Consider the following 26,405-nt stretch of genomic DNA (forward strand, 5'->3'; position numbering starts at 1 on the left):
ACTTAGCAACAACAACAACAACAACAACCCAGGAAGGAAAACAATGTCTTTTGGTAAGCTAATCAAGTTTAAGCTCATACACCTGGGCCTCTTCTAAGACAATGAGAAGAGCTCTAGCAAATGTGGTCACATCTATGCATTGTAAAATGTGCAACGTCATGAAAATTTTAAGTACAGGTTCCACTTTAACCTACCCTCCCTCCCTCCGTCTTCTTGTGTCTGGTAATGTTAGAGTGGTTCCAGGCATTTTGGGGATCTAGCCGTGAGTCCTGGTGTGGCACTGTAGAATAAGCCCTGGGACACAGGGGTGATCTGAACTGCAAGGTCAGTGGTTCACTCACCAGCTGCTCCTCGGAAACCCTATACAGAGTTGCTGACTTGGAACCAATTTAAGGCACTTAACAACAACAAGAAAAGCCATGAGGAGGTTGGGCTATGGGTATATTTAGTTTGGGTTTAGTGGGTTTACTTTGATTTAGTAATTGGTCTCCACTCCAGTGTAAGAATTATATCCAGAAATGTTCCAGCTCACCCAGTGTTGTGACACAAAGGTTCAGGGCCAATGTTGTATCCAGATATGAATTTGGCCTAACATCTGTCACCAGAGTCATGGGAGTTAGAAGAGGATGAAATACATGAAGCCAGGAAAATAGTTGTTTGAAAATTTTTCTGCTCATCTGATACTGTATTAGCATGAAAGTCATCCTGATATAGAGGTTTGTGGGTGGTAGGGAATTACTTTGAAATGTGACCTCAGAGAGCAGGAGTTAAGAACAAGGGAAGTACAATGAAAAGGAGGGAACAAAAATTCAAAGATACCATGTTGGGTACAACTACAGGCAGCATGTCTTTAATCCCTACAAGGCCTTTTTGAGAAGCCTTAAAACATATTCTCAGAACTGTCCTCTGGAATACAAAAGGGTGCACTGCATAAAAACATGAAGCCTGCCTGGAACTGGTCACTCGCAGTGTCTGGAATAAAACATGGGGATTTTGATGTGTGGTGCTGTAGGATAAGCACTGGATTGCTAACCACATGACCAGTGGTTCAAACCCACCAGCCGCTCCTTAGAAACCCTATACACAGTCACTATGAGTCAGAACTGACTCAAGAACACTTTACAGCAGCAACAATAGTAGCATGTAAAATTTTAAGCTAAGCATTCTATTCTCATTCATTCTTTTCTTTTTCTTGTTAGAATTATACTCAGTAATGCAGTGTGTATGCTCAGTGGTACTTAACATTTTCCTGTGAGAAAACACAAAATAGGCTTAATCCAAATTACTGTGTTTGTAAGGAACAAATTTATTAACAGTGCCATAAGCAAATTTCAGCCAGCATGCCGTTAGTGACTATTATTTTCTAAAATATTTTATGTATACATAAAACAAATGAGATCACGTAATATATATAATAACACAATTTTGTTTCTTAACAATGCCTTTTGGGTAACTTTTATTATAATTTTTGTAGAAATACTTTGGTTCTTTGTAATAGCTTATAGTATTCCGTTGTATGGTTGTACTAGTTTAGCTAACCAATCTTCTGTTAATAGACATTTTGTTACGTGCCGTCAAGTTGGTTCCAACTCACAGTGATCCTGCCTGCATAGGGTTTCTGAGGAGCAGCTGTTGAGTTTGAACTGCTGACCTTGGTGGTTCAAACTGACTTTGCAGTCCAGTGCTTATCATTTAGTGCCATGTCAGGACTCCTAATACTTAGATGGGGATATTTTCTTACTAGGAAAGCTTTTTTTTTTCCTTTTTAAATCGCCGAGCCTTTTTTTTTTTTTTTTAATTAAATGTTTTTATTTTGGATTGAGTGAAAGTTTGCTTCACATTCAACCATTCTTATAGCTTGTTTCATTACACTGATTATTATCCCCTCCATATATCATCAGTTTACAGTGTTTCTCTCTATCCTCTTTAGCTTTTTTTTTTTTGGGATGGGGGAGGACTTGCCTTTTTGGAATTTACAGTCTCGGCTTTTAGGGAAGGTTTTTACATTTATCTATGGGTATCCAGGGCTCATGTATGAGATTACTAACAAGCATTACTGAATAATCAGATGAGGGACAGTTTGCTATGTCTACTAGTAGCTAAAGTCTGATCCTCAGAGCCTATGGCTTGGACGGTCAACAACGCTTGGGCCCACAGGGGCTTGACCTCCTGACTGGGTCTGCACGGTCTGCATCATATTCCTCCTTATTTATTGTTTGTTTAAGGGATGCTGCCTGTCTTAGGCGGTCAGTGCGAATTCCTCAGTCTTACCAGTCGTTGAAACTCAATTGCAGCATGGCAATGGCTCTGTCTTAAGTTGCCGAGGTTCCACGTGATCCTTACCTGTCTCTGGCCACACGTCCAGCATAAACAGCTGCCATCCGAGGAAGGCAGGGAGGGAGGAGATCGGCTGGGGACCCCATACGCAAGACGTTGCCAGCCCACCACCTGCTCTAAGGTGACCAAGCAGGATCACTATGCTGAGGTTCAATCAAGTTCTTAGGGCATCTTACTCTCTAGCAGGGGTAGCAAATTAGTAGCCACTCAGTGCTCACTTTGAGAATTACTTATATCATAAATTTGAGCATGTAGCTGATGAATATCCACAGACAAGTGTATATTGTACCACAACCTCCTAAAATGCTGTTGGATTAAGTTCCAATCAAGTTCTGGATTACTGAAAGATAACACAAATCTACTTATACCATGAATAACCTTAGCTGGGAGTGTAATCTGGATATATTGGGTCTTATTTCCCTTAAGCGATCTTCCTTTCTCTAAAGCATTTAGTCTGTTTTGTAAACCTTTGTCTATTTACTCTAGGATCATATGAGCGACACTAATATCCCTAGACAGTTGATTTACATGGTGGACAGGGCAAAAAAAGATAACAATTCCTATTAGTGCAGTGTTTGTTGACATGAGAGCAAAGACACATGGCACATTTAAGGGTCAGGCACCGCAATGATTTGCCTAGCTTCTGAAAACTTTAACAGGCAATAAAACCTACGATGGTTGATGGACGATTGCAAAATCAATAACATCTATTAACTCCCCATTCCCCACGCCCGGCAAGCAAAGCAGCAGAATGTCTCTGGGGTTTAACCAGTTCCCTAAGGGTTAAACAGTTCTTAAAGTCTTCTCTGCTGTGGCTGGCTCGTTGGTGCTCTTGCCGGGGGGCCGACCCGTTTTTAAGAGATACTGTGAGGACTGCCCCTCACCTCATAGTCCAGATCCAGATAGTGACACTCACAGTTGGTTCGGAAGTGTGGTGTGTGCCTTGGTCTAGGCTGAGATTGGTGCTGCGGCCTTGGCGCTCAGTGACCACGGAGTACCAGTAATGGTCATCCAGCAGGCTGCCGGCTGTCACAGAGGTATGGCCGCAGATGGGGTCCAGCTGGTTCTTCCTGTTTCAGGAGAGGAGAGACACAAGGAGTGACCTGGGTAGGAGACCCTTCACACAGAAACCTGGAGGCGGTCCCACTGCAGTCTGCCCCACGGAGTTAACACAGGGGAACCCGGTGCCACCATACTGACCACGTGCAAGTGTCTGAACCAGTCAGCATGGAAAAGCCTGTTCCCTTAAACACAAAACAAAGAGCATGTCGCATGCTGTGAGATGAAGTCCGTAAACTTCTGTGGGGTGATGGTAAAGTCGATGTCCTGTACCCACTTAACAAGATTAGAGAGGAATGAGGTCAAGACCGTCAAGGACTTAGTAAATTTCCTGGTACACAGTGAACGTTCATTAAGGGTTTTCAAAAAACCTGCAACAGGTTTTTCAAATTATGATTGTTATTGTTGCTGCTACTATTATTAATATCATTATTAAGAATTTTCTGTTTTTCCTGATACTGGGGGGGAAATATTAAGTGCTGTTGAATCAGTTCTGACCCAAACTGACCCTGTGTAGTGTTTCCAAGGAGTGACTGGCTGAACCGCCAACCTTGTATATTAAACTGACTTTGTACTCCAGTGCATTAACCCACAGTGCCACACCAGGATACCTTAGAAGACTGGAATAAGGGGAGGAAATTTAGAAACTTTTAAAAAGTCATCTGAATGTTGTTGTTTAATTTTTTCTTTATTATGACAATGAAGTACTTGAGGTTTCTTTGGACAGGAAATGTGTAAAACACAAGAGTAAAATGTCTCTCTGGACAGTGAGAAAAACCTCGAAATAGGAATTTGAAGTAGATGATTTTAAGTTTTCCTTCCAGCTTCTATATTATAGCTCCTTTCTCTCATATCATATAATCGTTGAGTCTGTAGGCCCCCTTCACTTCTGACCTGCTGGCTACAAAGGATTCCAGCTACCAGCGCTGGAGTCTTCAAATTCCTTTTACGTCTGACCTGTTGGCTCCCAGTACTGTCTTGGCTTTGGTAAATGGCTAGAAAGTCTCACAGAATTCATGTTGTGTTATATTTAAGATGACAGTTTTATTCTACCAAAAAAAAGATACAGTTGAAGAGATGTGTAGAGCAAGCAAGGTTTGGGAGAACTCTCCATGTGGGGAGAGTTCCAGATGCACTGATGTCTGCCACTACCCAGGAAGCCCACGGAGCTTCTGTGTCCAGAGCGTTTACTGGGGCCTCAATACATAGGCATGATTGATGGAATCATGCCCCTCCCTCAAATCAGCGGTGTTCTTTTCTGGCCTGACCAGCCCCCACCTGAGTCACATTAGCACAAATCCTCAGGTGTAGTCTGGAGCCCTCATCTATGGCATTTCACTCACTGTGGGAAGTGCTAAGGTTTTAGAATTCTCAGGAGCCTTGGACAAATACCAAATTTTAGGGGTAAAGTTAAATTTTTTATCCCACAGTGAGGGGGGCGGGGAAGACCTCTCTTGTTTTAACAAAACCAACCCTTGGTTGGTGCTATCCTTTCAGTTCTGACTTACAGCAACCCTGTATAGGCTTTCTGATGGGTTTGAACTGCTGACCTTCTGGTTCACAGTCTAGTACTGATCCTACAGCACCACGCCAAGAGTCTTAAGCATGTTAAAAAAAAAATGAACTCATCTCTCCCCTTAAGATACCTGATTCTAAAGCAAATGTAAATGTGGTTTGATCTGTAGTAACTTTTTTAGCACTTTGTCTGGGTTGGGTAATTATTGTTGTTCACTGTGAGAATCACAGGAGGACCATGTTTTTATATATGACTTCAATTACTACATTACTACCTGTGTTGCAGAAATTGTCCAAAAAGGTATTTTTGGTTGAAATCAAGAGGTTGAATCACAAAACAAAGTTCTTAATGAGTACTGATCCAAAAATGAAGACACATAAGGAAGAAACAAAGGGAAAATCATAAAAAATTAAAGCACTAATATTTGACCTTAGCAGTGGAAGTGTATTTCTTTAAAATCTATTTTTGGATACACTGAACTATTAATAATCTGCTGGACTTGCTTAACTTGTACAGTCAGTCCAAGTATCATCCTCACAAAGGCTACAAGTAAGTCTAAAGCAAAGACAGAAATAGACTCATTGGTTCCAAAAATAAACCCCTCAGTTCTATAGAAGAACCACCTGTCTCTTGGGAAAGATGAGAAGGTCCCCATCGTCTCAGCCTCAAAGCCATCTTTTGTCTTAACCATGTTTTCCATTGCTGCACATTTACTAGGAAAACATTCCAGTAAGCAGACATTAAGTGTTACAGACCACCAAAAAAGATGAAGTGGAGATGCCCGGCATGCCTCACTATTTATAAGAAAATATTTCCCCCAAAAGATGGGAAAATCCAAGTCTTTAAATACTCTGGGAGAGAAATAATGGAAAAAATGCTTCAGTTTCTGCTGTTCTGTTGCTTCATGAGATTTTCTCACAAATCACTTGGATGAACCATTAGTCAGTTCACATAATGACTGGAATCTTGTATTAATGTCTCACTTTGGATTTCTGACTAAAATATCTGGCAGCAAGACTGAAGCACAAGCAAAAGGGAGACGAGCTGGTGGTGATGTGGGAACAAGAGCTCATCATTGGTCTGTGGACTGGAATCCTAACACGTGGAAAGGTCATAGGGTTTGTCTTTAGAAACAGTCACAGATACGTTAAATGCTGTTGAGTCTCTTCTGACTTACAGTGACCCTGTATAGTGCTGCCAAGGAGTGGCTTGGCGGGGTTAGACCCACCAGCCTTTCCAGTTAGCAATCCCGTGCTTCTTTTATAACGCCACACTGATTTGTCTAGGTTAAGGTTATTTGATTTGATGTTTGTTTCCACCTGGAAGTACATGGAGCCGAACAGGTCTCTCTAGCAGAGCACACACATAATAATTTATCTTCATCCTTTGTCTTGTGGTTGGAAAATGAAAACTTACTTTAAACTTTGTTTTGTTTTGGTACCTGCTTTTAAAATCTATTTTGATCCTGGGTGTATCAATCAGAAAAACAGAACCAGTAAAATACACATCCATATCTACATATACAAACACACATATGTATTAAAAATTATTATAGGAAATTGGCTTTATATCATCATGAAGGATGTTGAAGAAAGTCCAAAGTTGCTAGGGCAGACCATCAGGAAGGGAAGACCCTAAGAAGCTGGGACCCTCCCAAGCACGCACTGAAGCTGTTAACCCACAGGGAGAATTCTTCTGTCTGCTCGTGAGGCCTCCCAACTGACTAAGTCAGACCTATCCAGGATGATTTTCCTTAACGTCAACTGATTAGGGACTTTTATTACATCTACAAAATCCCTCAGCATTAGCACCTAGATTAGAGTTATTCGGAACTGTTACCTATACAAGTTAAGTCAAAAAATCAATGTGAGTCAGTTGAGGTATCTGGAATAGGCCAGTCCGCAGAGATAAGACAGCAAAGTAGAGGTCACAGGGAAGAGAGGGGCAAGGAGAAAGTGGGGCATGACTACTTAATGGGTATGGGTGTTTTAATGAAAAAGTTTTGAAACTAGAAAGAGCTGATGACTGCACAGCATTGTAAATATGAGAGGACTTCAAAAAGTCTGTGGGACTTTATCTTTTATTTTTTTCCAGGACCTTTTTGAAGTCCCCATCTATACTAAATGTTCCTAGATTATATACTTCAAAGTGGTTAATGTGAATTTCACCTCAATGAAAAAAGAAAATAATGTTGCCACAAAGATGCTTCTGCAGACACATGTTAAATCAAGGCTGATATCTCTGCTACTCTGTAAAAATAGTCCTACGCTGTGGCGCTGTGGGATAAAGCACTGGACCGCAAGGTTGGTGGTTCAAAATCACCAGCTGCTCTTTGGAAAAGCTGTATAGGGTTGTTAGGAATTAGAAACGACTCGATGGCAGTCAACAGGAAGCATTCCGTTATATAACGACCTCCACAAAGAAAGGCTGATGAAGCTCACTAGGGGTGGACCCCAGTCTTGGATTAATTACAGAGTTGTAGGTAAGACAAGTGAATGTTTTCCTATTGTCTGCCTTTCATTTTGTGAACTTTTAAAATTTTTGTTTAAACTTCTAGCGAATGCTTTAGAACCACTATCAATTCAAAACTCTTATCAGAGAGGTTATGAAAATGGTTCTCTTTTGTGGAGGTGAGAGTAGCTATACAAAGGGTACCAGGAGGGATCCTTGTGATGATGAAAATGTTCTATATCTTACCAGTATCGATGCCAATATTCTGATTGTAATATTGTGCTATAGTTTTGCAAGATGTTACCACAGGGTGAAAGTACAGGATCTCTGATATGTCTTAACAACTGCGTGTGAATATACAATTATCACCAAAACCCTTTAATTTAAAAAAGATCTCTTACAAGGTGAATGGTGGTGGTGGTTATGTGCTGTGGAGTCAGTTCTGACTCATAGTGACCCTGTACAGGGTTTCTGAGGCTGTAAATCTTTACGGGAGCAGAAAGTCTCTCATTTTTTTCCTGCGAAACAGCTGGTAGTTTCGAACTGCTGACCTTGCAGTTCACAGCCCAATTCGTAACCACTATGCTATCAGAGATCCTTTATAAAGTGAATAGTCATCATCTAATTCATCTTTTAAGAAATAAACATCTTTTCTTAAAGAGGTAGCCATCTACAAGTATATACGAGGGGATTTTTCTTCAAAAGGTTCCTAAAAAGACTATGGAATTTTTCCATGTGCTTTTTGAAACCCTGTCATAAACTTAGCACTGGGCTGAAAATATGTTGTTGTTAAGTGTCACTGAGTCAGTTCCGACCCACAGCGACCCTGTATAGTGCTTCTGAGGAGGAGCTGGTGGGTGTGAGCTGCCAGCCTTGTGATTCAAACCCACCTTGGGGTCCAGTGCTTATCCTGCAGTGCCACACCAGGAAAACATTGCTGTTGTTAAGTGTCATTGAGTTGGTTCTGATTCATAGTGACCTTGTATAGGATTTCTGAAGAGCAGCTGGTGGGTTTGAATTGCTAACCTTGGGGTTCACAGTCCAGTGCTGATCCTAGAGCACCACACCAGTATTACGTTGTTGTAAAGTGCCATCGAGTCAGTTCTAACCCACAGCGACCCTGTATAGGGTTTCTGAGGAGCAGCTGGTAAGCTTGAACCACTGACCTTGTGATTCAAACTGACTTTGCAGTCCAGCACATTAACCCACAGCGTCACACCATATAGTCAATATATATTTGAAAGTTTGCCTAATGGAAAATGTATAAGTTGAATTGAACTCAGTTAAATTAGAAATCAAAAGACCTGGTTTATTTTATCAGGCTCTGTTATTCACTAATGGATACTGGTGTTGTGCTGTAGAGTAAGCACCCAACTGCTAACACCAAGGTTGGTGGTTCAAAGCCACCAGCCACTCCTCAGAAACCCTATACAGGGTCACTCTGAGTTGGAACTGACTCTACTGCACATAACAACTATTACTAGCCATTAGTTTTAGACAAGACTTGTAACTACTCAATTGTTTCCTAAGGAGACATGGTGGTGCAGTGTATTGAATTACTAACTGCAGGGTTGACAGTTCAGACCAGTCATTCTGCAGGAAAAAGATGAAGCAGTCTGCTCCCCTCTAGTCTTGTAAACCGTGTGGAGCAATTGTCTGTCCTGTAGGGAGGCTGTGAGCGGGCATCAACTCAGCAGTGGACGCTTCCTGGTGTTTTTGTAAAATGCAGCTAAGACTACTGACCTGTTTGATTCGATTCAACAAATAGTTAAATATCTACAATGTGTTAGATATTGAAGGGGCTGTGGTAGGTATGGGAAGGTTCATAAAAGTAGACCGGGAATGCTGTTCCTTCTTTTTGAATTGTGTTGTGTAAATTATATATGGGTGTGTGTGTGTGTGTATACACACTCTTTTAAAAACAAACTATATAATTAGTTGAATGTAGAACTGATGATCTGTTGTATAAACCGTCACTTGATTCATAATAAGTAAATAAAAGACAGCCCTTTCAATACAATCCTATGACATTAATTACGTTGACTGCATTCTACGACCACTGGGGACCAAGGCTTCTTTACCAGTGTGTCTGTAACATTTAACAGGGCACCCTGGGACCCGAAACTGAAAGTGTTTTTTACTTTTCGATGTATATGTTTGCCAGAACTATTTTTTGAAAGGGATTATATCTACTAAGTTAATCAGTGAATTCAGGGTTCTATCCAGGAAATAAGGAACTGTGGTGAGTTAGTGGGTAAAGCATTGTGCTGATAACCACAAGTTCAGCAGTTCAAACCCACCAGCCACACAGTGGTAGAAGATGAGGCTTTCTGCTGCCATAAAGATTTACAACCTTGGAAACTCCAAGGAGCGGTTGTACTCTCTTGGTGAATCTGAATTGACTCTGTAGTAGTGGGTTTAGTTTTTGGTTTTGATTACCCAGAAAATGGTCTTACTAGGAAATATTGTCAGTATCAAATAAACTGCTTTTACCAAACAAGTTCACATTTTGTCTTTAGGAAACCATCATTTCATATTCCACCCCAGAAGACCTCCTGGTAGCCATGGTAATTCAGGCCTCACTGGGGTGATGTCCTGATGACTGCATGGATGGTCACATGCCTGAAGTAGAGGAGAGCGGTCCTACTAGGGAGGTTTTGTCAGACTTTTACCGTTAAAACCATTGAAATTTCTGGTAGTAAAACTTTTGGTAAAAAGGGGTTTTTGTCTCCTAAAATAGCAGTAGTTATCAGCACTTAATCCCAGTGATTTCTATATACAGCATATGTGTCTATATATATACTCATGTATTGTTTACATAGGGCTATTTTAAGATCTGTGTCACATTTTCCTGCTGTATTTTATGGTGGGAAAATTCAATTGGAAAAAATGTACTTAGCTCTGGTGGGGATGGTAAGGTAAAATAAGCACTTTTTTTTCTCCTAAACATGAAGTTTGTTTTTCTGTTTTCATTTTAGTTTTAAATCGTACAGAAATAGTTAGGTTATAGCTCCCTAAATGAAATTGCATTGCATCGTCCTAGGTACGGTTGACCACTATAGTTCATATTACAGTATTAGTCAGCAGAAGACCTGCAAGGCATCTATAAGAATTCATCCATGCATTTAAAAATCTGTGAGAAAATGACATTATGTATTTGTGTTATGTGGCTAGTTATCCAGGCTGTATTTATTTTAACTTTGCAGCTACTGAGTTTGAGTATGAGAAGGCTAGGGAAAGGTCCTACTGACTATTGAGAATAACGTGAGTGTCCAGACCAAGGAATTCCTAGAATCAGGTGTGGATATGGCTGTGGCTTCGGCAGGGCAGTGCCGTGGGTTGTGATAATACTGTGTTAGGGATTGAACTGTGTCTCCAATATGTGTGTGTGTTGTAAATCCTAACCTCCATGCCTGTGTTCGTCTCATTTGGGAATGGGTTATCTTTTTTCAACTGATGAGACAGGATTGGTGTGAGGGTGTATCTTGAGTCAATCTCTTCTGAGATATGAAAACGATTAAGCATAAGGTAACAAGCAGAAACAGAGAAAGACAGAGTCAGGCTACTTGAAGATTGCCCAGAAGCAGAAGCTCAAAAGAGAACAGAGAAGGAGAAATCAAGGCAAGTGGTCGGGTCCCCTCAGGGTAACCCCCTTTCAAGACTAAAAACTCAATGGGAATACACGAGCAGAATGCGCTCTGATTAGTGACCACATTCATTACCAATAAGAGGAAGTGAGGGAAAAACAGCAATGAAGCTGCGAGCTAAGCCCTACCACGTTCAATAGACTCCGTGAATCCAGATGGAGACCTGGTTGGCCAGCAGTGTGGCAAGACTTGGAGACTCTTGGCCTCAGAGTCAGTGACATAGCCACAGAGGACTAGAGCGGAGAGTGAAGCGTCCAGCTGATAAGAAGAGAGGGCATATGCATAAGAATGCCCACACTTGCAGGTAATACCCACTTGACCTGTCTTCAATGACTGGACCATCAGAGCTCAACTAGAAGAAGAAACAGGAAGGAAAAAAGAGTAATCTGATACAATTAGATGAACTTGACCTACACCTATGGATGCAGTAGCTCAAAAGAGAGAAGAAATCTTTACAGCAAGGATCATTCCCATCCCCTCCATAATACACAATAGACAGGGATGGGCAACTTGGACATTGGCTACCCAACATGTGGGGTGGGGAGGCACTACAAAAGCAAGAAGTGACTGGCTTACAAGCTTTCAAGAGGGAGCCTAGATTCAGAGGGTGTGGAGGGAGGTGGAGGTAGAATCTCTAGTATCCAATCTGTCTGGGCGGGGCTGATGAAAGGAGATGGGGATAAGACTCTTGTGGTACAGTAGTGAATAATTGCTATCAGGACTGACTGTTAGGGTTGGAAATGTAACGGTGGACGTTCTGTAGCAAAAGGAGCGGAATGATTGACTTTGCAGTCTAGGAGCGGAGGTCTCTGGGACCATCAAGGGAGAAGAGCAGAGTGCGGGACCCTACCCAGAGAAACAGTGATGGCAGAGATGGAGGCAGACAGATAATGACATGGAGAGATGGAGCGGCTGGGGACTGTAGACCCAGAGAGGGAGAGGGGCTGTGTACTGATGACTAGGGGGCAGGCTTGATGCATGGAGGGGATTGTAACCATGGCATTGAAATGATATATGATAGGATGAATGTAAAGCTAATATTCTCCCACGTAAACTATCACATAATTCACAATAAAACATTAAGAAAAAAAATGAGAAAGCCTTCCTCTAAAGCCAGCACCCTGAATTGGACTAGCCTCCTAAATTGTGAGAAAATGTTGGTTAAAGCTACCCACTTGTATTTCTGTTATAAGAAGTTCCACATTTTAGGTTACTTGTTCTAATTGATGACTTAAAATGTGGAAGCAGTTTCTGAATTGAGTAATGGTTAGAGGCTGTTAAAAGTTTTAATGTACCTAATAATAAAAGTCTAGATTACCTTGAAGAGACTATCGGTAGAATTAGGGATGTTAATGGCACTTTTGGTGAAGAGAGCTCAGAAGGAAGTGAGGAGAGCTAAAGAGAAAGTGTTGTCTTAGAGAAAACATATGGAGCTCACAACAGAATGTTACTAGAAATAAATACATTTCTGGTGAGGCTTTGAAAGAATTGTGAACATGTGATTGGATAGTGCAGAAGAATGATGCTTTTGATGCAGTGGTAAAGAGCTTGTCTGAATTGTGTTCAAATGTTTGGTGGAAGGTAAAACTTGTGATGAACTTGGATATTCAGCTGAGGAAATTTATAATTAGAATTTTAAGGAGGTCATGTGGCTTCTTCTTGCCATATACAGTAAAATGCAAGAGGAAAGATACGGACTTGAAAATGAGGTACACAAAATGAAAACAAAACTTGAAGAAAATTTTGTTGTACCACCTAAGGACATATGTCCTAGAATTTTCACTGAGGATATAGCTACACAGTCTTTTGTTAAAAAGAATAAGCCTGTGGATGATGGATCTTATCAATTACTATGGCAGAAATCCCATCAGCTTTAATAGAGGGCAGAGAAAGAACAAAAGGAAAGAACACTCTCTGTCTCTTGGAATTCTACAGGCAGGAAACAGGCCAAAGGAGCTATAGCCACTGTCCTCCAAAAAAAGAGAAAAGGTTTGTCCTTGGATTAACTAGGAGATCAGCAGAAATGTTGGTAAGACTGCCTCAATTTCAAAGGTGGGAGGGGCGCCATGGTCTCTTAGGTTTCAAAGAGACAGATCTTCACCAACTCAGGTCTGGATGTGGAGATGCTGTTTATGAGTGCCAGGGGGCTGAGGCTGCTACCCAAAGCTGAAGGGACAGGGCTTTCCATGCCCAAGGGGCAGAAGAATTGGGTTTATAGGACTGAAGAGGTGAGATCACCACCTAGGAGATGGACTAGGAGAATGGGCCGCCCAAAGCCAAGGAAGGAGAGTTGTGTGCCAATGGACCAAGGGCTAAGGGTCCTCTAACCAGAATCCAGAGGGCATAACTAACACCCAAAGTCTACAGGGCCAAGACACTGCCCAAATGGTCCCAAAGAACAAAGGGTTGTTTTCAAGCCTTCAGAGCTAATGTCAGTTTTTCTTCTGGGCTTTGGACTTGCTTGGTGCCAATTATGTTATTGTTAAGGAGCTCTGGTAGCGTAGTGGTTATGAATTGGGCTGCTAACCTCAGGGTCAGCGATTCAAAACTACCAGCTGTTCCACGGGAGAAAGATGAGGCTTTCTGCTCCCATAAAGATTTACAGCCTTGGAAACCCTATACAGGGTCACTATGGGTTATAATAGACTTGAAGGCATTTAGCAACAACAACAACATGTAGAATGTTATGGATTGAACTGAGTCCTCCCAAAATACATTGTAAATCTTAACTTCTGTGTCTGTGGTTATAAGTGTGCAGGTCACAAGTTGCTGGAGTGAGAAAGCCCAACAGCCATGTGATGGCTTAAAAAAAAATTTTTTTTTAACTTTTATTGTGAATTGTGTGATTGTTTACACAGTAGAACATCAGTTTTGCACTCAGCCAGTCGTATTTTGTTTTCATTGCAATGATTTCAGTCTCTGTGTACCATCAGTTAACAGTATTTGCCTCTATTCCCTTCTTTCTTTATTTTTTGATGTACACAAAGCACACAGGAATATATATGTAATCATTTAAACAACCAAAGGGCACATTTTGCAAGCCAGCCTCCTGCCCACCAGCACACAAGCTTTCTCTTTCCATGAGTCTAGAGTCCTCAGATGCTCTATCTCTCCATGCCATCACTTCTGCCTCCATCTTTGGTGTTGCTGCTTCTATGGTTAGGATCCCATGTTCATGCTCTTTCCTCTTGATATTCCTAGAGTCCTCTGTTCCTGGATTGTAAAATTAACTACTCCCCTCTATTTGTTATGTATTATATCCTTATACAGTTGTGAGCATCACAATTAGTCATGCTAATAATTACTCACTGTTGAATCCAAAGAATCCTATTCCTGGCCTCCCCATCCCCTTTCACCAGACCCTTCTAGACAAGAGGAAAACTATTCAGTGGGGATTCTACCTTACCCCCCTCAGTCTGAAACTAAGCACATGCTTGAAAACTCGTAATCCAGCCACTTACCCTTTTTGGTAGCCAGTGTTTAAGTTGTCCCTACCTATCAATCCTATATACTGAGGGGATAGGCTTGATCCTTGATGTGAAGATTCCGTCCCTCTTCGTTGGTATTTTGAGCAGCTACATCCATAAGCAAAGGTCAAGTTCATCAGATTGTAGCAATTTTCACTTGCTTCCCATATCAAATTTCTTTATCTTCCTCTAGTTGTGTTCTGACCAGCAAACATTCCAAGCTGTGTACTATCTGCAAATTTGGGTCGTCTTGTGCATCTTGCCCACTTCATATCAGCTGGACGCTTCACTCTCTGCTTTAGCCCCCAGTAACTAGATCGGTGTCCAGGGGCTCAGGAGTTCCCAAGTCTCCCCAAACTTCGGACCAACCAGTCCTTCTCTTCTTGGTCTCATCTCAAGGTCAGCAGGAGTCTATAAAAACATGGTCACAGCCAGCCCATGTCTTCATTACTGCCTTTCCCCCCACTTCATTCACAAGTAGACTTCCCTTTGAGTTTAGTCTTGGTCTGGGCTTTATCCTAAAGGGCTGACTTTTCTTGCCTTGATGGCTCCTAAGCATGATTGTTGTTTATTTCAGATATTTGAAGACCACTGTCATCTTTGCCCATGCCTGTCTTCTAGCTAAATATCTCTGGCTTATTTAATTTTACCTCATGTGGCATAGTTTATACATCTTTCAGCATCTTGGTGTGATTCTCTTTCTTTTTGCATTTTATTTTGTCTCTGTAACATGCAAGGCCCAGACCTGAACATAATATTATGGATGTCGCTAAATGCAAGGGGGTTTCAAAAAGTGGAAAACTGAAGGCAAAGGAAAATGGACTGAAGGACACCCATACTTGCAGATAGTCCCCACTGGTCCTGACTTCAATAGCTGCATGATCAGAACTCCGACTAGAAGAAGAAAGACGAGGGAAAAAAAAGTAATCTGCTACAATTTGATGAACTTGATCTATATTTAGGGATGTAATTGCTCAAAAGAGGGAACTAATCTTTACAATGAGCATCATTCCCACCCTCTCGGTATACAGGATTGACAGATATGGGTAACTGAGACATTGGCTACCCAAAATAGGGAGAGGGGGAGGCTACAAAGCAAGAAGTGACTGACTTACAAGCTTTGAAGAGGGAGTTCCAGAGGGGGCAGGGGAAGGTAGAGTCTCCACTGAGTGGTTTCCAATCTGTTGGGATGGGGCTGATGAAAAGAGACGGGAATAGGACTCTTTGTGGTACAATAGTGAAGAATTGCTGTCAGGACTAACTGTGAGGGTCAGAAATGTAAAGGTAGATGTTTTGTAACAAAAGGAGAGGGTGTGGTTAACTTAGCAGTCCAGGAGCAGAGGTTCTTGGTACCATCAAGTGAGAAGAGAAGAGTGCAGGACTCTATCCAGAGAAGCAGTGACTCCAGAAATGGAGGCAGAGATGATGACAATGAGAGAAGGAGAGGCTGGGGACTCTGGACTCAGGGAGGGAGAGGGGCTGTGTGCTGATGGCTAGGAGGAAAACTTGCAGGGTATACCCTTTGTTTGATGATGCATGGAGGAGATTGTAACCATGGCAATGAAAGGATACACAATAGGATGAATGTAAAGCTGGTGTTGTCTCATGTAAACTGTCACATAATTCACAATCACTTAAAAAAAAGACAATGGAATTGTTTTATGGACTTTTTGAAACCCCCTGGCATAGTAGGAGAATTGCTTTTCTTATTCTGAGAGTGTACTGCCACTCAATCATCCTGAGAGAATATGATTGTTTATATGATTATTATATAGACCATTGTTTGATCTCTCTGTAGAGACTTTTTGTCAACCAAGAGAGGGGCTTGGGTAGTCTATTTATTGCTAATAGCACCAAGTAGAAACAATGTAAATGTCCATCAACAGTTGAATGGGTAAACAAGATGTGGAACTACTATGCCAGAAAGAGAAAAGAAAACTTGATAGATGCTACAACTTTTGGATGAACTTAGAAAGCATTATGCTGAGGGAAATAATTATAAAAGAACAAATATTATATGATCTCACTTATGTGAAATATTTAAAACAGGTAAATGTAATAAATGTATAAAGACCAAAGTCTGTTCATGGTTACCAGGGGTAGGAGGGAGAAGGAAAGAAGGTGGTCACTGAGCTTCTGTTAAGAATGATGGGAAAAGTTAGACATGGAAGTAGTGATGGCTGTACAACGTGATAGAAGTTATTTCAGTGAATTCAACATGTAAAAAAATACTGTGATAGCAAAGTGTTTGTTACATATGTATGCTCACCACAATGAGAAAGAGAAGGGCTTGGCATTGGGGAAGAGTAGGCCATAGAGAAGAGGTCACATGTAGTTAGGGCTATGTTCCTTTTGGAGCCTGAACTCTGCTTATCCTATCCTCCTAAGCCATTTCCCTTATCACTCCCTGTTACTCTCCCCTGCTGCTTGTTCTCCTCACTCTGTCATCAGTTGGTACCGCCTCACTCCTGCTAGTCCTTCTGTTACTTTCACTTGAGTGACTTCCTAACTCTGTTTTGCTGGACCTTGGCTTTCCCTCACAACGCCTTTCCCCTTTGCCTCCAGTGGAGACCTGCTTTGTATCCCCGTAGCTTTAAGGGATCGATGAGTAAGGCTTTGTATATGCTTCTTACTTTTCAATTACACCCAAATAGTCTGTCTTCTCTTTCCCGCTCATGATTCCACTCAGATGTTTGTGAAACACTTAACTATGGTATATGTAATTCAGAAGTGAATAAGGCACTGTTTCTGTTCACAAGAAGGCTAAAGCATGGATAACTGCTCATTTTAATATGAAGTAGAAAATCATGTATCAAGAGTTAGAACATGGGTTCTGAGAATTAAGATTAGCGAGAAGAATGGTGTGGAAGACAGAAGGAACAATATGAACAGAGGCATCTGGCTGGAAAAGCGTGCACAACTGTATACTGCGTGTTCCGAAAACATAGTTCTGTGATACAAAGAAGGACATCTAACAGAGCCATAAATCATAGGGTTTAGCAGTTCTCTGGAGGTTAAGAGTGAGAAAGAGAGAGAAAGCACATGAGAGGATGAGCTAAAATTAAAAAAGGCTGTGACAATACCAGGTTGGCCAAGATGTGAAGCAACTGGAACTCTCTAACAATGAAACTCTCAAATGTTTCAGGTGGGAGTATAAATTGGCACAACTGCTTTGGGAAGCTTAATATCTGCTAAAGCTAAATATTCACCTACCCTGTGACCTAGTGATCCCGTCCCTAGAAATATACCCAAGAGAAATTATAGTGTGTTTGTTCTCGAAAAGACGCTGTCAAGATGTTCAGACAGCTGTATTCATAAAAGCCTAAAACTGGAATATGTCTAATGTCCATTAACAGGACAATGAATAAATTATGGTGAATTCATACAGTGAAATACTACACAGTGATAGAAAAAAAAAAAAAGATTCACACAGCATAGCTGAATCTCTCAGACACATTCTTGGTTTATAGTAGGTATTGGGGTCCTGGTGTGGTGCTGTAAGATAAGTACTGGACTGCTAACTGCAAGGTCGGTGATCCAAACCCACCAGCCACTCCTTGGTAAATCTTATACTGGGTCACTGTGAGTCGGAACCAGCAATGATGGCATTTAACAATAGCATGCTGTCTGTATAAGATCCCACTTACAGGATTTTCAAGGATAGTAAAACTTAGTCTTTAGTGATAGTAGTGAAAACAGGGACTACTTGTTTGGGGTATGGTTACAGGTACTGCGTATGAAAGGATATGTGAGAATCTTTTAGGATATTGAAATGTCTGTCTGGATCTGGGTAGTAGTTCTGCAGCAGTATACATATGTAAAAATGAGAAGCTGTGTATTTTATGTACTCTGTGTGTGTATGCTTACATTAAAAAGTGGGGTGGGGAGGAATGAGGGAGAGAAAAGAAAATGATTTCGGAGTTTTATGCCTGGGTGATTGGAAATGTAATGGGTGTCATCTCCAGAAGCGGGGATTCAAAAGAAGAGGGAGTGTTATTTTGAGAAGGATGTTCCTTTCTGGATAAACCGCATCTGCCTCGATGATATAGGCCTTCTCTCTCTAGTTAATGCTGCCTTGTTATAGCAGGCCAGTTTGTGTCTCCACGTTAGAAGCGAGAAGTAGAAATCACACCAGACAGAGACTCCAGAGCCCTTGGGCATGTCAGGTAAACTATAATCCTCAGGTTCTTCATCTTTTAAGATCTTAGCACTGCTTTTGATACTTTTGGCCACTCTCAGCGTCTTGAAATGGTTTGACTTCCAGGGCACCATTCTCTTTGTTGTCTGCTTACCCTACTTACCACTGCTTCTCAGTCTTCATCTTGGTACATCTCAACTTTTCAATGTATAAAACTTGGCACGTCTCTGAATATAGTGCTTGGATCTCAGCTCTATTCACACCCACTCCCTAGGCGATTGGTTCAGGTTTCTGCTATAGCTACCATCCATACACTGATGGAAGCAGTGTTGGTTTAATGGTAACATTGTACTCCAAGTGCAGCCACTGCTGTCAGCGGAGGCTTGTGTGTTGCTATGATGCTGAACAGGTTTCATGGAGCTTCCAGGCTACAAAAACTAGGAAGAAAGTCCTGGTGGTCTGTTTCTAAAAAAATCAGCTATTGAAAACTCTATGGATCACAATGGTTTGATCTTACTGTGCATGGGTTTCCATAAGTTGGGGGCTGACTCAACCACAGATAATGACAAATAACTTCCGTTTTTAATCTGTAGCTCACATGTCTCTCTTTCATCCTGAGATTCTGGATTCATGTATCTAACTGCATTTTTTTACATAGGATGGAACTTCTAAAACTTAGCCTGTCTAAAACTGAGCTGACTTCTCTCTTCCAACTTGTACCTGTCCCAGTCCTCTTTAGTCATGGTAACTATATTTTTCCAGTTGTTTTTAAGGACAAAAACCTTAACTCCATTCTTTTATTCTTTACTTTCTCTTCTATCCCACATCCAGTCCATCAGCAAATTCTTTTCACTGTACCTGAAATTTACATCCGGAATCCAGGAATCTTCTCATTGCTTCCATTATCATCATCTGGTCCAAGTCACTTGGCTCTCATCTGGGTGACGGAAATAACCCTAACTTGGTTTCCCTACGTCTGCTCTTCCTGCTGCCAAACCTTTCCTCAGCACACCAGAGTGACCATTTTACAAATCATGTCATACATAGATTACATCACTCTCCTCAGAACTTGACAGTGACTGTCTGTCTTAGAGTAAAAGCTCAAGTCTTCATAATGGTGACATGATCTGCCCTGGCATTCTCCCTCCCCACCTCATCTTGCCTCCTTTCCTTCATGCTCACTCTGTTCCAGTGCTGGCCTCTCTCTCTACTGTTTCCTCCACCTGAACATCCACCCAGCCCATATCTGCATAGTTGAACTCCTTGTGGTCCTTCAGTTTTGCTCTGATGTCACCACATTAGGGAGGCCTTTCTTCTGCCATCCTATTACAAATATAATCCTGCCCCTACTTTTTTGTTCTTCACAGTACATTAAACACAAACTGATGAGCCTTTTCATCATCTGTATCCCTAGAATGTCTGTCTTCCCCTAGAATGTAAGCCCCTTGAGAAGTTGTTGTTAAGTACCATGGAGTCGGTTCCGACTCACTGCGACCCTGCACAGGGTTTCCGAGGCTTTAAATCTTTACGGGAGCAGAACACCTCATCTTTTTCCCGCAGAACCGCTGGTACTTTTGAACTGCTGACCTTGAGGTTGGCAGTACGACTTGTAACCACTACGCTACTAGAGCTCCTTCCTTGAGAGGTAGTATTCTGTTTTGTCCCCCTGTGCTATGGGCCTAGCACATTGTGAGCATTCCTTAAATATTTATTGACTGAATAGATGAAAATGATGTGTCTTCAGATACTTCTTGTTAAGTGTTGTCGAGTCGATGCTGACTCACAGCGACCCTGTCTAGAGTTTCTGAGGAGCATTTGGTGGGTTTGAACCACCGATCTTATGGTTGGCAATCTAATGTCACATTTTAAGATTTAAAATGATGTTCACATAGATTGCCTGATTTGATCAATTTGTTTTGATTTTTTTTTTGTAAGTCAGGCTAACTGTAATGCTAATAGTGGTTGTTTGTTTTTAAATGCTCAAAGCAACCCTGTATATGGGTTTCTGAGGCTTTAAATCATCTTTGCAGGATTTTGTGTGTTATTTAAACTATATTGACTATTAATATGCAAACCAATGTCCTTGGGGTATTTTAAGACTGGCCATTAGAATACATCCTTCATCGAGTTTAGATCCAGGTATGGGACCTCAGTTCTGATTTGTAGTGCATTTATAGAAACGAGGATGACAAGACTTCATCTCTCAAACTTCAGGCATGTTATTCGGAGGAAATAGTCCCTGGAGAGTCAGCGAAAAAGAAGACCCCCGATGACATGGATTGACACAGTTTAGCAACAGTGGGCTCAAACTGAACAGCCATTGTGAGGCTGGTGCAGGCCCGGCCCGTGTTTTCTTCTGTTGTACGTAAGGCCACTTTGGACACAACTCAGGAGCACCTAACAATGAATTTATTTTTTAATCACTAATTTTAGTCCTACTTTTTGAGTTTTTACTGTAGTTTTTATGTTACATAAGCTAGAAGTCCTTTAAAAACAAAGGTAACAAATGGCTTCACTTGCCCTATTGTTGGTTAGGAAGGAGTTCAGAGCATGGCACGCCTTCTGGGGAGCCATTAGATATACCATGTGCTATGCTAATGGTGTTCCCTGGAGTTTTGCAACACAGCAGTATGGGGAGTATAAACTGTTGCCTAGAGTTTGTTATTACTGAATCTTGTGTTTTCTTCCTGCTGTTTGGCAATTTAGGACCCCACAGACTGCTAGCTTGTGTGTACATTATTAGGTCTTTTTGACTACTGTATCTTACTTTTTTTTATTAGCACAGCAGTGTGCCACTGTTCCTGATTCCACTCTACTTCATCCACCCTTTTGGCTTACTTCCATACCTATTTCAGTAAACCTATCTATTGTTTCACCTCACTGACATCAATCTTACCTGATAACCAGAGTCTGTATTTCATCAGGTAGTTATAGGTCCCGGTTGTCAACCTAATCACTGTCTTGTTGATTAAGCTCATCAAAATTCAGATGGTATCTGTCATTCACACTGTGAGCCTAGGAGTGTGGTATGGCCAAAGTAAGCCAATGGGACAATCCCTCCCCGTTTCTGGGCTGGTTTTCTCAATCCAAGGAGAATAATCCAGAGCAAATAATCATCTTTTGATTTGGGAAGCAGTGGCAGTAAGCAGGGGCAGAAATGTGAATCTAATTTTTCTTTTATAGGTGATTTTAGTTATTTACCCCTTTTCTCAATGAAGACATGGTTCCTGTAACTCCATCTGTACAAGTGCCCTCCCCTACGTACACAACACTTAGAAATAGGACCCGTCTAGGCTGTCATTTCATAACAGCCTGTCTGAGGCTGGATTTGAACTGAGGGAGAGTCTGAATAATCTGTATTCTGAAACAGGTCTTTTAGGCCTGGCTGCTTCTTTCTGTTGGTTTCATCGATTCCATTTCAAGTCACAGCAACCCTCTGTGACATTGTAAAGTTGCCCAAAAGTGTGTTCTAGGCTGCAGTCTTTATGAAAGTGGATCACCAGGTCTTTCTCTCAAGGAGACACTGGCTAGATTTGAACCACCAACCTTCCAACGGGTGTATTTTGGCTCATTTTACTTCCATTTCTAGGACTAAACTAAGCAGAAATACGCTAGAAGTTTGTTTCAGGAAAGTCCAAAGCTAGAGGAATATTGCATGACAGCTTTCTTGAAAGAAAGGCTTGGAGAGGGCCTTTATTGTAACAGCAAATTATGTGTTCCATATGCAGTTCATCACGTTTATTTAATGTGTTTATTAAAAAGCCTTAATGTTAATTTAATGCCTGTAATTACATATTCTTCTGATAATTACGTTTTTATTTTTCTCTTTGAAAGTTAAGAGTCCTTCAGTTCCTTACCAGTTTTCTGAATGTTGCTGGTCTCTTTTCAATCTGATGAAATTCCTCCTGCTCAGGTTAAGAAAGGCCCTATTTGAGCCCAGTTTGTAAATTTCTGTATTGATGAATTGTTTCCCTATTCCTTGGGACTGATCCCTTGTTGGGATCTGAGGACTAGACTCCCTCCCCTGGTAGTGGGGTCAGCCAGAAAGGTGTACTGTCTCACTGCTCTTCAAAAGGGGTACGGCATGTTACTTGTCTCACTTTGCATGGGGAAGAAAGTCCAACAGGCAGGCTCTCACCAGAATTACAATGCTAAAGGAACCTGCTTCTCAGAGGGTGCGAATGACTACAGGTGAGTTCTGAAGAAAACAGGCATTCGTTATCTAAAGATATTTAATAATTCTCAGTCTAAGAAGCCTAATACACATGAATAACTTCTCCTGGAGTAAGGCCCTTTCCCGTCAGATCAGTTGGTGCTATGGAGCTGGTATTTCAAGTATGTCCATCTGCATTTAAACGAATTGCTCCAAGACAATCTGATTATGCGGTAGTTACTTTGGTGAGACTAGCGCCTCAGTGGAATGGAAACTTCATTTTGAGTCTAATATTAGACCTTGCTTTGGAAAATTCCTTTTAAATGATCACAAGCTGGGAATAGCAAAAGAATTTAACTTTCGACAGACAGCATTCACCAAGAATTTTTAACCGCTTATGCTGAGTCCTTGGGAAAGCAGATGTGAGAACTTGACTGCGCTGCGCGGGCTGGGCTGGAATTGACTTGACCTGCTGTAGTGTTTATAGCTATTGCTGATAAGTCTCCCTCCAAGTCTGATTTGTTCAAAATATTTTCATTCTTTGAGCGTGAGTAGACTCGGGATGAAAATTGTTAGGATGCCTAATTGTCTAATGATCTAAATGTCTAGGGTTCCAGACATGGTTGCCTGTCCAGGGGTCTGAGGCAGAACCTAAGTGGATTCAGACTGCAGAGTTAAGAAAGGGCCTATCAACCTATAGAACCAAAGCTGGTTTCTAAGTGAGTGCTGAAAGCTTGATCAGAACTGGACCTCAGAGACTAGCTCTAGTAACGTCTGGCTGGTTGTGTCTCCATGAATTCACCCAATTTGAAGTTTAAAGCGAACTTTATTTAAAGGACCATCCTCCCCACCAACAAACTCTGTTAGTTAAAAAAATAATGGAAAAGTTACCTGATCATGATGTATGGGTATGTTTCAGATGCTTCACAGGCCTTAGATTGAGAAGAAACAGTATTGGAGTTTGTTTAATGCACTTAATATTGAAATTGAAATTCATCTTTAATCACTGTGTACAGCTAATGTAGTGGTTTTTTTCCTGCTGACCATGTGCACGGTGGCCCTGTAGCATAAGCACTGGACTGCAAACACTAAGGTCAGCGGTTTGAGCCCACCCACTGCTTCTCAGGAGAAAGATGAGGCTTTGTGCTCCCACAAAGATTTAAAGCCTTAGAAACCCTATACAGAGTACCCTATAAGTTGGAATCGACTCAGTGGCACTTAATAACAGCAACAACAACAAAAACGTGATAAGTTAAATGGTGCCTTAGCAAAAGCATTAATGAAACAAACAAAGTTACCATATATTGAGCTCCCACTGAATGCCAAACACTCTTGGTTAGGTACCAACATTACCACTGATCTACACAACAACCCTGGGCAGTAGCAGTTATTATGGACTGGGTTAGAGACAAGGAGACTGAGATCTGGAACATTATGTAGTTTACTCATGGGCACACTGCTAGAATAGAAGTCCAGGACTATTGGACTTCACCCCCTGCTCTTCTGGCCATTTCCTACAGCAACATCTCTTTAACACTTTTATCTTGTTGTGAAGTGTTGTGGAGTCGGTTCCAACCCATAGCGACCTTGTATAGGGTTTCCAAGGAGCGGCTTGTAAGTCTGAACCACTGAACTTGCAGTTCAAACCGACCTTGCAGTCCAGCGCTGATCATACAGTGCCACACCAGGACCTTTGTGTCTCAGGATCCCTTTAAACTCAAAAAAAAATATTGAGGACCCTTGAACTTTTGTTTCAGTGGATTGTATCTTTTGTTATTTACTATGTTTGAAATTAAAATTGGGAACCTTAAAGCATATGTACTTATAAACTCCTATCGATAAAATAATAATAAATCCATTATGTATTAGCATAAATTGTGTCATTTTATAATAAAAAGTTATATTTTCAAAAATGAAATAATTAAGAATATCATTATTTTACCCTTTTGCAAATATGTTATCTAGCATAATAGATGACAGCTGGGTTCACATACCTTCCTCTCCAGACAATCTGGTGAGGTACACTAGTTTGAAGTATAGAGAAAAGCTGGCTTAAACAGATAAGTATTTGCAAAGGGGAGAAATATTTGAATAGCCTTTTTGGGCAACCATGGACACGAAAATTCCACCAAATTGTAGTTTCTAAAAAGGTCACAGTGTAGACTCTGGAACCATACTAGTAAAGTTTTGGTACTGTGTTACCTTAAAATCCATTATTTGGAAATTTCCATTATGGAAGAATTCCAAGTAACATATGTAAATACTCCTTCTAGAAGGTAGTGCTTAATTTCCATCTTCTTTGAGGTTAGGCTGGACTTAGTAACTTAAGGGAGGAGAAATAAGATAAACTCTACCCTAACCATGTGATAAAAATAAACATCATCAATGATGTCATGTGGCTATCATGTACCCCTTGAAATGGTATAGCTAGAAAACTCATAGCCCTAGTCTTGTCATGAGGAAAACGTCACAGTCCCAAATTGGGGACATTCTGTAGAGTACCTGCCCAGTACTCCTTAAATCTGAAAGATTTCATGTTAAGATAAAAAAATACAAGGAAATGTTGAGAAACTGTCACAGGGTGGTGGAGAGTAAGGAGTCACAGTAGCTGTATGCAGTGTGGTGTCCTGGATTGGCTCCTGGGACAGAAAGAGACCATTCATGGAGAAAAGAGTGAAAGTCTGGGGTTTATTTACTCCGGTATGCCGTAGAGTCAGTTCTGACTCCTCATAGCCCTACAGACGGTTTCCAAGAGTAAATCTTTACAGAAGCAGAAAGCCTCATCTTTCTTCCACAGAGTGACTGGTGGGCTTGAACTGCTGACCTCACGTAACAGCCCAATGCTTAACTCCATACACTACCAATACTAGTGGGTTTGAACCACCAGCCTTGTGGTTAGCTGTCCAGTCCAGTGCTTATCCTACTAGTGATGTAAAAATATCAACTTGTTAGTTTTGATAGTTGACATTTTACATTACCATGATATACATCTAAGGGGTCTAGTGTCTTTGCAACTATTCTATTAATCTAAAATTATTACAAACTGAAAAGCTTCTCTTTAAAAAAAATCCACTGGTCTGTCTTGCACTCTGAAAAGACCATTTATTCACACATAATTTAATAACAGGATGCAATAAATAGCCATTTGGAAAATACTGGTTCACTGAGTTACTCAGATCTTCAAAATGTTGACATTTTCATTATTTAATATCAAAAAGTCACATTTTCAATACCACCTATTTCATCAGGGAAGTCTTTAATTATTAAGAGCCTGTGAAGCTAATGTTGACAGATTCAAGTTTTCCACAATTGTAATTTGTGCTTAAAAGCTCTAATTTTATCATTGGCAACAAATGCTGCCAGTTGTTTCCTTGATGGGATGAGCTGACTTCATTCATTTTTGAGAAAATATCTGCCAGGTTTCCAAGTCTTAATAACCATAATTTATCTGCTAGTCATTCTTTCAAATTAAAATGGTGTTCAGTTTTAAAAGTGACTAGATCAGCTTGTAACTCGAACCATTGCATAAGTGCTTTTTTTCCAAAAAATTATCATACTTCAGAATGGTACTAGAAGCACTTTATGGTTTCCATTTCAACACACAGAGCACTAAAAGATGTACTCAAGGGACAACACT

At 41.0% G+C, this 26,405-nt stretch overlaps 1 protein-coding gene across 2 annotated transcripts in view; it reads left to right on the top strand.

Annotated features, from left to right (window-relative positions):
• The window catches only part of CNNM2 (cyclin M2), a 202,168-nt gene that overhangs the window by 140,557 nt on the left and 35,206 nt on the right, over positions 1-26,405 (top strand). The gene's annotated exons all lie outside the window — the stretch shown is intronic.

Source organism: Chrysochloris asiatica, unplaced genomic scaffold (assembly GCF_000296735.1).
Source record: "Chrysochloris asiatica unplaced genomic scaffold, ChrAsi1.0 scaffold00003, whole genome shotgun sequence".
Taxonomy (NCBI): domain Eukaryota; kingdom Metazoa; phylum Chordata; class Mammalia; order Afrosoricida; family Chrysochloridae; genus Chrysochloris; species Chrysochloris asiatica.